The sequence below is a fragment of the Staurois parvus genome, unplaced genomic scaffold, assembly GCF_062004578.1.
Source record: "Staurois parvus isolate SC_StPar_1 unplaced genomic scaffold, SC_StPar_1.0 ptg000965l, whole genome shotgun sequence".
NCBI classification, from domain to species: domain Eukaryota; kingdom Metazoa; phylum Chordata; class Amphibia; order Anura; family Ranidae; genus Staurois; species Staurois parvus.
In genome coordinates, this window is record NW_028318761.1 from 249,131 (window position 1) to 265,359 (window position 16,229).

General features: G+C 45.6%; 1 pseudogene; it reads left to right on the forward strand.

The window, feature by feature from the left end:
- Nucleotides 1–1,351: 1,351 nt before the first annotated feature.
- LOC149441608 (uncharacterized) overlaps nucleotides 1,352–16,229 on the forward strand; it is a 33,307-nt pseudogene continuing 18,429 nt past the window's right edge.

The window sequence follows — 16,229 nt, forward strand, 5'->3', positions numbered from 1 at the left end:
TGCCAAGGAATGCTAGAGACACAGAAAAGTTGGGAGAATAAGAAGGCCTTCTGTTGTTTGGACTATCATTATGCTGGACTAACTGGACCCAGACTAAGTTTGCTTTACACCCCGTGTAACATCTTGCCCCGAGATTGGTTGGGGAGCATAGGATCTTTAGCTGCCTGATTCTAGACGTGTGTGCCTATGGAATTTATGTGCCCAGTGGACACTTGTTCCTCACTTCATTCCCTCCCCACCTCTTGTTGCCAAAACACTGATATGTGAATGAGGAACAAGTTGGATCCAAGTGGTATGTGTGGAGCACATAGACAATTTGCCCATTAGGGCCCCTTCTTTTCTGGGGACATTGCATGTAACTGGTCTCATCCATAACTGATAGTCCTTCCAAGAGCAGCTTTCAAGTCATGTGACTTCTGTGTAATGCCAATCCCAACTAGAGATGAGGTGATGGGAGACATCTTGACAGAGTTGGGCCACAGGATCCCCCCACACATTGTCTACTTGGCTGCACCCCCCTTTTGGCAGTCTGCACAACTACACTCCACCAAGCTATGTAGAAGTCCCTGGATGGAATGAAGATCTACTCCAAACGTGAACAATGTAACGTGAATGGAGTGTTCTGTGTAAACTGTTGCAGCATTTCACAAGAGGAAGCAAACCAAGATTGGGAGTAGCTGCAGACAGCAAGCAGACAACTTCAATCTTTATGTATCCCAGCTTAGGATTGAAGGAGCTGGTTTACCTCTCGGAAACATGCAATCCTATCTGCTACAGTCCTAAAGCTGGACTTGCCAGAAAACACTTCGTTTGGACATTACCAGAAATTCCAGGTAAGCAAGATTGTCCAGTGCAGCTGGAGCTAGCAGAGTCCTGCAATGCTTTAGGGACATGCAGATCAGCTCCAACTGCAATGAAGAAGATTGCCGACCTGCAAAGGCTGAAGAAGGCCACAACACAGCGCACTGTCCAAGAGAAATAGAACATTTATTACCAACAATCAATAGAAAACTATAAAACATCATAAAAAATTGTAACTAAACTAAAATTGCTGCCTGAAATAGGCTCCAAGGCTGGGCTGGTCCTCGTCTGGTTCCACCTCCAGGACTTGCTCCAGGGCCTGGATCCAGCGGCACATCCAGCCCAGGAGGCCACGAATGTCAGGATCGGGGAACAATGTAGAAAAAGCCAAACAAAATATATTATCTGTAATAAAAAAGGAGACAGACTTGCTTCACACAACAACAGCATGCAATGCTTGTCTACCTTTGTCCATTATCCGAAAGCACTCTATGCTGTTGTCACCTCATAATTGGAACACAGAACTTACATTTCTTGCCTGGATGATATCATGGCCCAAGGAGTGAGCTTGGAATCCTTAGTCCTAGATTACCCGCTTCCCACCCGCAATGTACTGTGGCCAGGCGGCAGCTACAGGCAAAGCAATGTACTTGTACGTCACTCTGGCTGTACTAACACAGGAGGCACATCACACACCCGAGCCGGCACACAGCGCTCCCCTCCCCCGACTGCTGTGTCTGGTGGATACAGGGGAATGAAGATCCCAGTGATTGTGACCCGGTGATCATGTGATCTCTAGGTGATCCCAATGTAAGCAGTTATTATGAATCAATCTCGTTCATAACAGCTCTGCTTCTCCTCCTAGTGTGCTGTGATTGGCCCACAGCTGTCACATGATATATGGGGCCAATCACAGCACCCTGTACCATGTGACCAGCTCCAGCCAATCACAGATCACTATCTTGAGCTGTCAAAAAGCTAACTCACTGATGACAGTTGATGAATGAGTTCGGTTCTAACAGCAAGCTTTGCATTGCAGGAGAAATGATCATTATTTCTCCTGCAAAGAAAAGTATGGAAACAAAATCCCTGATCACCCCCTCCCCCCACAGTAGTACAATGGTTACTATGGTAACATCCTACTATTCTGATACAAGTATTAAAAAAAAAGTTAAATACCATATTGAGAATTTTGTTTTAAAATTTATTTATTTTTATTTTTTTTACCTACTTGCCAATCACTTACCCACATTTTGTGGGCGAGCAGCAGCTCTTGGCAAAGTGGCATAATCTGCATCATTTACTGTTTTGGGGTGTCAATGCGCCTGCACCCCCTGCTGCCCCCCCGGTCAGTCCAGGGAGAGAAGAGAGAACACGGCACCGAGTAAAAGCACCACTACATTGTACACACACGTTAGATTAGCTCATTTAACCCTTTGATGGCCCCGTCACCCAGCCAGTGCCATTAGTACAGTGTCAGTATATAGAATGTTTCACTGATCTCTGTATTCCTGCCACTAGTGACATCACATAGTGTCAGGGTCAGTAAGCCCCTCCCAGCCAGGGTCAGATGGCGTTAGATTGGCCGCACACTGTCGCACTCACGCTATAGGTCGCTGATCACCGCCATTACTAGTATAGTGTTTGTACGGATCAATATATTGATCATGAACAGAACTATACTAGTGCCGGCTTTGTATACTGTCCCCAATACTCAGTGTTAGCCGGATCGGCCCGGTCACTGCCAGCACTAGTGTTCAGCCCCTCCACTGTTCTTCACAGAAGATTTGTACCAATTGTGGGCCAAGGCAATTTATACACCACAATACATGGCCGCCACCCAAATTCAGCTCTTGTCACACAATTCACATGGAACTCTATCACCGTTTATGAAATTAAAACATTTGTTTGGGCTGAACCCCCAACATGGACATTACAGAAAATAATGAATTGCAGTCATATTGGTCCGCAGACCCGATTCATCGTATGTCCGTGTTCTCTGCTGGTACATATATGTCCAACATGGACCAGCAATGTACTGGAACATCGCTGGACTTGGAGTGGTTATACCGGGAGGATGCTTGCAGCTACAGGCATCATTCTAGTGCTGGTTTATTAGCTGGTGGGTGGCTTTCATGTAAAAGTAATCCTAGTGGCCAATTAGCTGCAGAATTGTTTTTATGATCATTTTAAATGATTTCCTATAGCATCAAATCTGATGAGATGAATGAAGTGGGTGTAAAGTGGAAGCAGTGGATGTGCAGGGAGCAGCATCTTGAGCACAAAGCACTTTATGTTGTGGATGGATTTGCACACGGTTCAGTTTCCTTCATTTATTGATAAACCCCATAAGACCAATGAAGTGGGTGTAAAGTGGAAGCAGTGGATGTGCAGAGAATAGGATTTGGAGCCCCGAGCTCTTTATCTCTGAATGTCTCCACATATTTGTAGTGTATTTGTGATGATTTCTGTGCACACACAATAGGACAGCGCTGTGACACATAATGCTCTTCTAGATGACAGGGAATCCTTCCCTTTGTTACAGCAGCAGTCCGCTAGAAGGTTTTTGTAGGTTTGGAGTTGTTACACATAGCGCGGGTTTTATCCATTTATAGTGATGACATCATTGCCCAAATCTGGGGGTCACCAGCCATTTCCACCCTTTACTCCCAGCTGGGGGGCTTTGTATCCATATACCAGATGTTCTACAGGACTAAATCTGCAATCAATGTTACTGCAAAATCAAAGGGGCCAAAATCCCTCCCCCGAGGAGTCATATATTTCTGTCCCCCTTGGTGGGAGTGGAGGTGACCCCTCTATAAGGATCTACAGTCCACACACACCCAGCACAAGGCCGGTGTAGCGACAAGATGAGCTCCCCCATGAAGATGTATGTCCCTGACACATCTGCACATGTCACAGTTTCAGTCACAATCAATCGATTACTAAACTGCTGCATCCGACCTTCTTGAATTAACCCTTCGTGGCAATTTCTTACTTTTGTTAACTAGTTAATTCATAATTATAATAATCATAAAATTTAATAATATTTAATTTCTTAGATGTGGCAGTTCTGTGCTATGGATGGTGATCGGCGATCATCTGCTGCTGCCAAAAACCGTGACATGCGCAGATGCATCAGAGACACACATCTTCATGGGGGAACTGATCTTGCCGCTACTCCGGGGTCACACTACCAGACGCTTCTCGGGGCTGCAGTTCCTCTGAGCTCCACAAGGTGGTGATCTCATCTCTACCCAGACAGGAAGTCTCTATGGAAGACAGACAGGAAGTGATGTCATGTACAGACAGGAAGTGAGGTTAGGTACAGACAGGAAGTGATGTCAGGTACAGACAGGAAGTTCCATGAATGAGGAAGTAGAGAGGAGACATTCCTGGATCTGGCGGCAGAGGAGGTAATACGTAGATGAACCCCTTCAGGGGAGCAGTTGATGATAATATATTTGCTCCCAAAGCTGGCCTACATGGTTCAGTTTTATCGTTCAGCCAGCGGGATGACCATAAAAAGCTGAAGTGATTCCCCCATCCAAACATTGGAGGTGGATGAGGGAATCCTCCCCGCTGCACTCTTGTATTCTGACAATGGGGGGACTCCTCCGCTCTCAGAATACACGGATCAGCACTGAAGCTATTGGCTGCAGCCGCTGGGGGAGTGGCTTTTATCCGGCAGTGGCCACACATGGATGGAAATGTGAGCGATCCCTGCTGAACCAGCTGAATTTCCATGGATCTATGGTCACCTTCAGTGACTTCCTCCCCTCCCCCTCATCTCCTTCATGATGGAAGTCATGCTGAGATCATTTCCCATTGGCTGAGCAATATTCTCATTTGTCTCTCAGCTCCTTCTTGCTATTCCTCGTCCTGCCTGTTGTTTCCTTGGATTGATTTTAAGTGTAGTGACCCCGGCTTGGTCTCTTGGATGCGCTCGTCTGTTGCCTTGCCCTGACCTTTCTCCTGATTCCTGGATCTCCTCCTCATCTCTCCTCCATATCCTCTTACACAGCTTTTCTCCACACCTGCAGTGACCCTGGGGGGAGGAAACTTGGCACCAGCACGCCGCCAAATCCATCCCCACCATTAGGGGCTCTGGAGACAATTGTCTGCTATTTACACTCCGTTCCTCCGCACGTCACCTGATCACATGACAGCTTACTTCCACAGATTCCGGACAGATTTCTGGATGGTAAAGGTCAAAGGTCACTCCTCAGTTTAGGAGAGGTAGGACGCACCCAGGAACAAGGATTTGGTTTATAGGGGAGCCTCATATAGAGGACCCCTCAAATCTCCCCATCCAAATGACCCCCCATCCAGAGTCTATATGTCCTATGACATCACACTGACCCCACAACTCCTCCTCCCATTGTCCCTCCATCCAGAGTCAGAGAATCCTATGACATCACACTGACCTCACAGCTCCTCCTCCCAATGTCCCTCCATTCAGAGTCAGAGAATCCTATGACATCACACTGACCTCACAGCTCCTCCCCCCAATGTCCCTTCATCTGACATTTTTCTGATGCTCTTAGGATGTGGGGCCCCTTGGTATCCTCACATGTAAAGTGGGACTGTTGGTCCTGCGTTGTATGTAATGACATCAGAATGCTGCAACAAGCCTATACCCTGCGTAGTGTGGGGGTCCTGTGGGGGGAATTATACCTCAGCCTGAAGTGGGGCTTTAATAAAATGGAGACCTGAATGGAGAGGTGAGGAGGATTCTGGGAATATCATTTGATGTGACTATTTGTGTTCAGATGTAGAGTTTTCCTCCTGTGAAGTCTGGAGATCATATGACATCACATTGCCTCCACCTCCCTCCCTGATAGAAGAGAGAAAGAAGAAGAAGATTCTAGAAGTCACCAGAGAGATCACTGAGCTGCTGACAGGAGAGGTGAGCGGTGCCGGGAATTCTGGGACATTCTCCAGTAACAGACAAGGGATGTGTCTGGATGGTGACTGTATCATTGTGTGTGTCAGGTTCCTATAAGGTGTCAGGGTGTCACTGTCTATTTCTCCATGGAGGAGTGGGAGTATTTAGAAGGACACAAGGACCTCTACAAGGACGTCATGATGGACAATCAGCCGCCCCTCACATCACCGGGTAAGAGGAGACTTTATTGTAAAGGAGAGAGCAGTACGGAGGATCCACCTAGATCCCCCATCATCTGATAAACACATAGAAACAATGGATTCAGTCAGTGTGTGTGTTTCCTACAGATGGATCCAGTCATGGGAACCCACCAGAGAGATGTCCCCGTCCTCTGTATTCCCGGGATTCCACACAGGAAGGTCACACCATCCCTCACCATCATCAGGTAGATGATGACAATTATTGGTAGTTGTGATTTATACACAGCATGTTTGTTACAATGAATGTTTTATTATATCTTTCAGAGTGGAATCCTCGGGGATGATAATATTGATGTTAAAGAAGAGTATAAAGAGGAGGATGAGGAGTATGGAGTGATGGAGGAGTTTTCAGAAGGACACAAGGAGATGATGGAGCCACCTAATACCAGGAACCCACCAGAGAGATGTCCCCGTCCTCTGTATTCCCGGGATTCCACACAGGAAGGTCACACCATCCCTCACTATTACAAGGTTGGTGGGATGGAGCATCTAGAACATGGACTCATAGAGACAATGTGTGGATATTTTATGTGACCTTATATTTTACAGATGATATTCTCTCTCATTTCCTTGATTTAGAGTGGAGATCCAATCGATATAGAATTTGAGGTGAAAGCAGAAGAAGAAGAGGCGTATGTGAGGGATGATCAGCAGTCTATGGAGGAGGATGGAATAACGGGGACATTTATAGAGGAGGACACTCCTACAGAGATCAGCACAGGTGGGTCATGAACACTAAATCCATTCCTCCACCCATACTGCTCACTGATTGGTCCAGAGTAGGGCGGGGACTGGGTGATATCAGCCTGTAATCCCCTGGTCACTTTCCTGAGCTGTGTTCCCCGTCCTGTATTTCTGGATTTCTCTCGGATAATCTTCCTTCTCTGTGCTGCAGACACAATTTATGTATCTAGACTGGATTTATGGAGGTTCTGGGGTTCAGCTGGCAGCAAAATGTTCATTTTCACCATAAGTGTTACTAGACCTAGGCACCTGTGGTGTGTGTGTTTTGGGTCTTCTGTCCCATGTCTGGGCCAGTAAGATCTCTGACAGAACATTTCTCCCAGGGTTCCTTGCTCTGTGGTCTGCTGGCTGTGCCGGGTGGAGGGATATGTCTGTAGTGTCTCAGACCCAAGTCACTGAGTGCAGTCTCAGGAGATGGGAGGCAGCGGTGTGGGATCTCTGCAACTTGTCTACAGTAAACATTTAATCTTCTACTGATTACTGAATACCAATATTATGAGTCATGACCCTTACACTGTATAATTTATATTGTACATTACATACCCCTGACCCCTGCACTATATACTCTATATTGTACATTACATACTCCTGACCCCTGCACTATATACTCCATGTTGTACATTACATACTCCTGACCTCTGAACTATATAATCAATATTGTACATTACATACTCCTGACCCCTGCACTATATACTCTATGTTGTACATTACATACTCCTGACCCCTGCACTATATACTCTATGTTGTACATTACATACTCCTGACCCCTGCACTATATACTCTATGTTGTACATTACATACTCCTGACTCCTGCACTATATACTCTATGTTGTACATTACATACTCCTGGCTTCTGCTCTCCCCCCTCCCCCCACTGCTATATATACACATAATATGGATTCTCTTTTGTTCCCCCCATTTCCTCCCAGCTGGACATTTTATATCGGATGATGTGATTGGAGGACAGAATTTTACATGGTGATAATAATGTGATAACATCCTCCAGCTTTGGACCCTTAAACAGAAAGTGATAATGAGGGAGGAGTCAATACCCCAATGATGGTGGTCTTCAGGATCAGTCCAGTCTTCATCTTGGTTGTTCTCCCCCCATCCTCACTCTCTGACCTCTGGTGGGGCTCAGCCCCGCTGTTCTTCATGACTAAATCATGGACTAAATAAGGAAGTGCAGTACTTCTTGTGTTGGGAAGATGGCGATGAGTGATAGAGGGGGTGGGGACCCTCGTCCTATAATCCCCTCATCACTGTCCCTCCTATAAAAGACAGTTCTGGTTGTTTCCTCACTCTCTGACTAAGGTCTGTGAATAAAGAAATGACCTGGTAGGAGATCAGAGGAGCCATTTCCTAGTTCCCTTGAGGGTGGACTTGTAAGCTCCTCAGAGACCAAGTTGCCTGATGTGGGCGGAGTCCTGGTTTGGGGGAACCAATCAGCTCCTGTCTAGTAATCCTCTTTGTCTTTGTATTTTAGTCCATGGCCGGGAGATGAGGAAAACCTCCGAGGATTGTCTCACTTTGTCTCCAGACTGGAAAGTAGAAGATGAGGACATCACACAGTATAGTCCAGGAGAAAACCCGGCTCCCTCCAATGTCCATCCGGCACCACCCAGTGTAGATGGACCATCGGATTCCTCGTATCCTGAGGAACCTCGGACGGTGCAGGACCGGGCTGCCCTTCCAACAGGGAAGAGCTTCTCCTGTACTGAGTGCGGGAAATGTTTCCGTTATAAATCTTATCTTAATAGGCATCAAAGATCTCACACGGGAGAAAAGCCGTATTCCTGTCCTGAGTGCGGAAAATGTTACTATTGTAAATCCAAACTTAATGTGCATAAAAGATCTCACACGGGGGAGATGCCGTATTCCTGTCCTGAGTGCGGGAAATGTTTTTCAGTCAAGTCCACTCTTTACATACATCAAAGATCTCACACAGGGGAGAAGTCATATTCATGTCCTGAGTGTGGGAAATGTTTTTCACAGAAGTTCGATCTTTACATACATCAGAGATCTCACACGGGGGAGAAGCCGTATTCATGTCCTGAGTGCGGGAAATGTTTTTCACAGAAGTCCAGTCTTCACAAACATCACAGATCTCACACAGGGGAGAAGCCGTATTCCTGTCTTGAGTGCGGGAAATGTTTTTCACTGAAGTCCAATTTTTACAGACATCAGAGAACTCACACGGGGGAGAAGCCGTATTCCTGTCCTGAGTGCGAGAAATGTTTTTCAGAGAAGTCCGATCTTCACAAACATCAGAGATCTCACACAGGGGAGAAGCCGTATTCCTGTCCTGAGTGCGGGAAATGTTTTTCACAGAAGTCCCATATTTCCAGCCATCAGAGATGTCACACGGGGGAGAAGCCCTATTCTTGTCCTGAGTGCAAGAACTGTTTTTCAGACAAGTCCAGTCTTCATAAACATCAGAGATCTCACACGGGGGAGAAGCCTTATTCCTGTCCTGAGTGTGGGAAATGTTTTGTACAAAAATCAAAACTTGAAACACATCAGCGATCTCACACAGGGGAGAGGCCATATTCTTGTCCTGAGTGTGGGAAATGTTTTTCACAGAAGTCCATTCTTTACACACATCAAAGATCTCACATGGGGGAGAAGCCGTATTCCTGTCCTGAGTGTGGGAAATGTTTTTCAGACAAGTCAAACCTTTCCAGACATCAGCGATCTCACACGGGGGAGAGGCCATATTCTTGTCCTGAGTGTGGGAAATGTTTTTCACAGAAGGCCCATCTTTACAAGCATCAGAGATCTCACATGGAGGAGAAGCTTTATACCTGTCCCGAGTGCGGGAAATGTTTTTCAGACAAGTCCAGTCGTTCCAGACATCAGAGATCTCACACGGTGAAGAAGACACTTTCCTGTCCTGAGTGAGGGAAATGTTCTTCACTGAAGTCCTGTCTTCCTGTACATCAGGGGTCCCACACAACCCTGGAGGTGTATTAGTGCCTTGAGTGTGGGAAATGTCTTCTAGATGAATGTTGCTGGACATCCCAGCTCTCATGTGGGGAAGAAGCACACCCTGATATACACCTCAGATATACTCCATGGCTGATCTTTGTCATGGAAGAAACAGTTCATAAGGAGATCAGAGGTCCCCAAAAACATGGATGAAGTGTGGGACCGGGTCGGCTATTGATAGCAGGAAAAGAATAAAAATGGAGTCCTGCCCTGTGATTGGCTGAGTACATTTTGTGGTGGGAGATTTCACAAACACGTATAGATCTATTAAATAAAAGTTTAATAACTGTGACCGGCATTCACCCGGCTGTGACATCTTTTGGCCACATTTTATTTCATGTGATTGGCTCCAAATAGGGACCATCATTTCATATTCTGCAACTTTTACTGATGTAGGTATTTCAGGAACATACTGCATTATGACCACTAGATGGAGCTGACAATCAGAGGAAATCACTGTGTTAAATCACATAGGTCCAGAATTTGTCATGTCTGGATGGACACTTGTCTCTTCCGTCCAATGAATGTTCTATAAGTGGAGCCCTTAGTTCCCTTCATCAGGTATGGATTCATCTCCATCACTGAGGTCATCCTCATCACTTGTGAGTACAGAACACACTGAAGGATAGAAGGTCATCCAAGCTGCAATAATAAACCAACCATTCATTTACAGCTGAAAATGTGCATTCCGCCATTAGATGGCACAACGTTTTATAGGAATTAGTGTCATCTAGTGAACAAATGTAATATTTTACCCAAAAACAGGAAACAAAGGAGGTTGTGCTGAGTAACTAGATACCCAACACGCCCAGCCCTACAATAGTGTGATGATGAAACCATGACAAACGTTGTCCTCAGAAATGGCCCCTAGGGGGCGCTATAAAAGCCTTTCCGGGTCCTTAATATAGAGGTGACCCTGAATCATGGATGGAGAATGATTGCTCTCACTCTGGCATGTATGGCGTGATGTAATGTGTGGTGCAATCCATGATCTTGTATGTAGGCACAGTTGGAATATTGGTTAGTATGTATGTGGGAATTCAATGATTAGGGGGCGGGGTTTTAGGTGTTTAGGTGCACCTTTCATTTTTTCACTGTAATGCCAACATATAAGGAACCAATATCCCCCGTATGATCGCATTTTGTGGTGACGGGTTCTCTTTAATGAGACATCAAGACCCTGATTTACTATTGTGCCTAGGCACATTTCCGTGTGCTAACGTCTACCTTTTAATAGCGACCGTCTACTTTTAGACTGCAAAGACATTTACTAAAGAGAAGCATCAACGAGTAGACGCCAAATCAAATTTACTAACCAGGAATCAGACTCAAAAAGCAGACTTGCTAAGAAGCACGTCTAACACCATGAAAAATCACTGCAGAGACGTTCACATCGAAATTTGCTTTCCCAATTATTAGGACTTCACTTTAAACAATATCTGACATTTCCAAAAAATTGTAAAATGTATAAAAAATAGTTTTTCAAAGAAAGTTGTGACAGTGAAGAACTAGACGCTTTTCCATGGTCTATGGCAGATATAAATGAGCATGTGCAGAACACATTTTAGACGTCCTCTGTGGGCGCTTGCTTTTTAGCCGCTCTTCAATAGTAAATCTCAGTGTGGAGTCCTCTGACAGTCGGCACTCGGTCGCGTCTCCTGTGTGTGGAGTCCTCTGACAGCCGGCACTCGGTCACGTCTCCTGTGTGTGGAGTCCTCTGACAGCCGGCACTCTGTCACGTCTCCTGTGTGTGGAGTCCTCTGACAGCCAGCACTCGGTCGCGTCTCCTGTGTGTGGAGTCCTCTGACAGCCGGCACTCGGTCACGTCTCCTGTGTGTGGAGTCCTCTGACAGCCGGCACTCGGTGGTGTCTCCTGTGTGTGGAGTCCTCTGACAGCCAGCACTCGGTCGCGTCTCCTGTGTGTGGAGTCCTCTGACAGCCGGCACTCGGTCACGTCTCCTGTGTGTGGAGTCCTCTGACAGCCGGCACTCGGTGGCATCTCCTGTGTGTGGAGTCCTCTGACAGCCGGCACTCGGTCACGTCTCCTGTGTGTGGAGTCCTCTGACAGCCGGCACTCGGTCACGTCTCCTATGTGTGGATTCCTCTGACAGCCGGCACTCGGTCGCATCTCCTGTGTGTGGAGTCCTCTGACAGCCGGCACTCAGTCACGTCTCCTGTGTGTGGAGTCCTCTGACAGCCGGCACTCGGTCACGTCTCCTGTGTGTGGAGTCCTCTGACAGCCGGCACTCGGTCACGTCTCCTGTGTGTGGAGTCCTCTGACAGCCGGCACTCGGTCACGTCTCCTGTGTGTGGATTCCTCTGACAGCCGGCACTCGGTCACTTCTGTGTGTGGAGTCCTCTGACAGCCGGCACTCGGTCGCGTCTCCTGTGTGTGGAGTCCTCTGACAGCCGGCACTCGGTCACGTCTCCTGTGTGTGGAGTCCTCTGACAGCCGGCACTCGGTCACTTCTCCTGTGTGTGGAGTCCTCTGACAGACAGCACTCGGTCGCGTCTCCTGTGTGTGGAGTCCTCTGACAGCCAGCACTCGGTCGCGTCTCCTGTGTGTGGAGTCCTCTGACAGCCAGCACTCGGTCGCGTCTCCTGTGTGTGGAGTCCTCTGACAGCCGGCACTCGGTCGCGTCTCCTGTGTGTGGAGTCCTCTGACAGCCGGCACTCGGTCGCATCTCCTGTGTGTGACAACCAGCATCATTTGTAGCCAGGCAGATCTTTATGTATTCTAATTTGATTTCCTTAGTTCTAGTGATTCTATTTTTGTTTCTTATCCTTTATAATTATTTCTGTAATGATTTTACTTATTTTGAAGGTCTAGATAATTTTTTATTTTGACAGCTGTATCTAAAAATAAACGTCTGCAAAAAAAAAAAAAAACAGCGTGGGGTCCCCCCTCCCATCCATACCAAGCCCTTCGGGTCTGTATGAATATTAAGGGATAAAAAAAATGGTGTGGGGTCCCCCCAAAATCTATACCAGACCCTTATCCGAGCATGCAGCCCGGCAGGTCAGGAAAGGGGGATGAGCGAGTGCCCCACCCTCCTGAACCATACCAGGCCACATGCCCTCAACATGGGGTGCTTTGGGGCAGGGGGGCTCCCCCCCAGAGCACTTGTCCCCATGTTGATGGGGACAAGGGCCTCTTCCCCACAACCCTTTCTGGTAGTTGTGGGGGTCTGTGGGTGGGGGGCTTATCAGAATCTGGAAGCCCCCTTTAACAAGGGGGCCCCCAGATCCCGGCATCCCCCTACGTGAATGAGTATGCGCTACATGGTACCGCTACTAATTCACAAAAAAAAAGTGTAGTGTAAAAAAAACACAGTACAGGGTCTTTGACAAGTCCTTTAACCACAAGCCTACAGGGCACGTATGCCCCCTTCCTGTCCAGGCCAATTTCCAGCTTTCAGCACTGTCACACTTTGACAATTGCGCGGTCATGCAACACTGTACCCATATGACATTTTTATCATTTTTTTTGTGACAGAGCTTTATTTTGGTGGTATTTAATCACCTCGGGTTTTTTATTTTTCTTAAACCAAAAAACTGAAAGTTTTGGGAAAAAAAAGTTTTTTCTTTGTGTTTGTTATAGAATTTTGTAAATAAGTGAATTTTCTCCTTCACTGATGTGCACTAATGAGACTGCACTTATGGCCACTGATAGGCTGCACTGATGGACACTGATAGGTGGCACTGATGAGGAGGCACTGTTAGGCGGCACTGATAGGCGCATGAAAAGTAGTGTATTTATTACTTTAGAAATTGTTGCCGCTCCAACCAAGTTTGAATCACACCAATATAAACGCTCTAATAGCGTTCACATTGAGTGCGACTTGGCATGTGATTTGCATGACAAGCAACTTGCAAATCGTATGCCAAGTCGCACCCTATTGCCTGCTATTAGAGCGGTCACATGGGTGCGTTTCCGACACTGATTTCTATAGTAATACATGTACTACTTTTGTGGCGATTTGCAAAGATATCTGTGTCAGATGTCTTGCAAATCACAAGGAAATCAGCATCTTCACTGTAAGTTGCACAATTTGTAAATCGGCTTTGATGTGACCGCGGTGTAAGGCCTTTTTATGTTTCATTTCCTGAGTGTTTTTCCGATTTATGGGAATTGCCGCATACTAGCAAAAGTGAATTGACATTTTCAGTATTGCATGCGAGATGTGGTCATGTGACTGCCTTAACTCATGCGATAATCTGGAGTGAATTGTGCCCATAGGGCCAAGAAATATTGCCAATAGGGTTCCCTTATACATCCCTGTTCAATGTTCTGTTGTATGCTGCACAGGTACACGTCACTGTGGCTTTCTTTCTGACTCTGATTTGTGGGGCCTGTATACCAAGGGTTACCGCAGGTGGGAAGAGGATTCATCAGGTGCAAACACTTTCTCTGACCCAATGAATGACAGTGGTGGGTGTGGCCTATGTTATGTAAAAAGATTCAGTAGTGGCAAAATTTGCCTTGTACAGGCACATTATTTCTGCAAGTCCTTGTCTGTAGTGGTTTGGGGGAGGAAGAGATATTGTGGTGAATTGCCCCAGGCCACACTCACGCTGTGTTTTGATGTGGGCTGTAAATGTTTTGCATTTTTTTCCATCTAAGGTGTGTTTGTGTGTTATTGTACAATGATTGTGTTTATTATCTTTGCATTGTAATCCTAACACTCTTCCAAATCTGCACTTGGCTATAGTTTGCTTTATTTAGACTGAAATGCAGACAAACCTGATGAGAAATGTATGTGTGGGGGATTTGGGGAGGTGGAAGGTGTTTTATTCTGGCACGTATGTATTTTTATATTGATATTTTGATCTGCAGCTTGTTTTGTGGATAGATAAGCCTATTACGTGATTCATATTAACCGTTTGTTTTCTGCTGTAACCTGTGAAAGCACAGTTCATTAGAAGTATAGTCTTTTAGATTGTAAGCTCTTATGAGCAGGAACATTCTATTTTAGCAACATCAATCCTGCTTTTTTTTTTTGTCCCACCAAGAAATTGAATGTACCTACTTGTTGCTGCTGTCCAAATAAACGTGGACTATGTATTTGATCAATAAACATTTGGACTATGTTTATTTATTTTTTGTGGAGGGGTTATTCCATGTTCAAGTTCAATATACTAGCACCCCTAACACTTATATTTTGCTAGCTATATAATTTGCCCAAATCTTCCTTGTTAGAGCGCACATGTGCACGTATGTCCAAACTAACCAACCAAAAGCCCCCTATTGCACCACAAGACCATGTTATTTACCAATGAATAGGTCGTGTTCAATGTGCAGCTAGCTATTCTTTTTCTACAATCCTCTTAACAGTAATACATTGGGCCCTCAATTTATGTTGACTTTGGGCCTTTACCGGCAAATATATATTCACCAATGTCATATACACAGTAGAGCTGCAAACATACATTCACCAATGTCCTATACACAATGGAGCCACATGGAAAATTGCTATGGTGCACAAATAAACGCCAAGACGGCTATTGGAGGAGGCGCTAGAGCAGCTGTCATACCAGAAATACTTCATGATGTTGGCGGAAGGATGTTTGCACACACCCAGAAGTGGTGAGTGTGAGTGGATGGGAGTGTAGTTAGGAGAGTTTAGTGGTAATTTGCAAGTCTATTTTTTAGTTTTGTGAATTGTTCTTTTGTGGAATTCCAGACCACATCTGGACATGGCGAGATCGCTGTTCTCCACCGAGGAGCTGTACCTCATTTGCAGGGGAAATATTACTAATAATTGTATTTTCAGTTGAAAACATGTCCAATTCCTAGACACATTGAGGTACATAGCAGAGGTTCAAGGTAATCCATAGAAGAAGTTGTGACGGTCGCGGTGTCAGACCCCCAGCCCTTCTCCCCAACTCGTGACCAAAGGACTAGCCAATCTAAAACCGCGCTGTCACGTGCATAACAATGCCACGCTCAGCTGCACCCTGCACAAAGATTTTCCAGCCAATGGACCACAATCTATGTACCGCAACCTCAGAGCGATTGTTACTGGGTCAGGTTAATTATGCAATTAACCCTTCACACTGCCACCACCACCTTTTGTACAGAGTAGGAGGAAACTCGCCAATATTAGCAATAACACTGTGATGTTGGAATAAGCGTCTGTATACACACTGTCACCGCAGGCAAATGTATGCAGAAGTTTAAAACACACAGTAGCGCTCTTCAGAGACAGGGATTCTTAGTTTGCATTAAAGAGCTTTAGAAACAGTTCAACACTTTTCAGAAAATAGGATTTATTAATAAAAAGGTCAAAATGGTGCAATAAAAATATTTACAGAAAAAGATATAGCCAATATATATACATAGTTGTGTTCAAAATAATAGCAGTGTGTTGAAAAAAGTGACTAAAGCTCAAAATCTTTCTAGTAGCTTTTATTTCCATCCACACAAATGCATTGGGAACACGACACATTCTATTCCAAATCAAAACATGAAGAAAAATACATCAAATTTGTGTTGTTCCTCTAAAAAAATTGAAGAAAAGTGAATATTAGACGGTTCAAAAAAATCG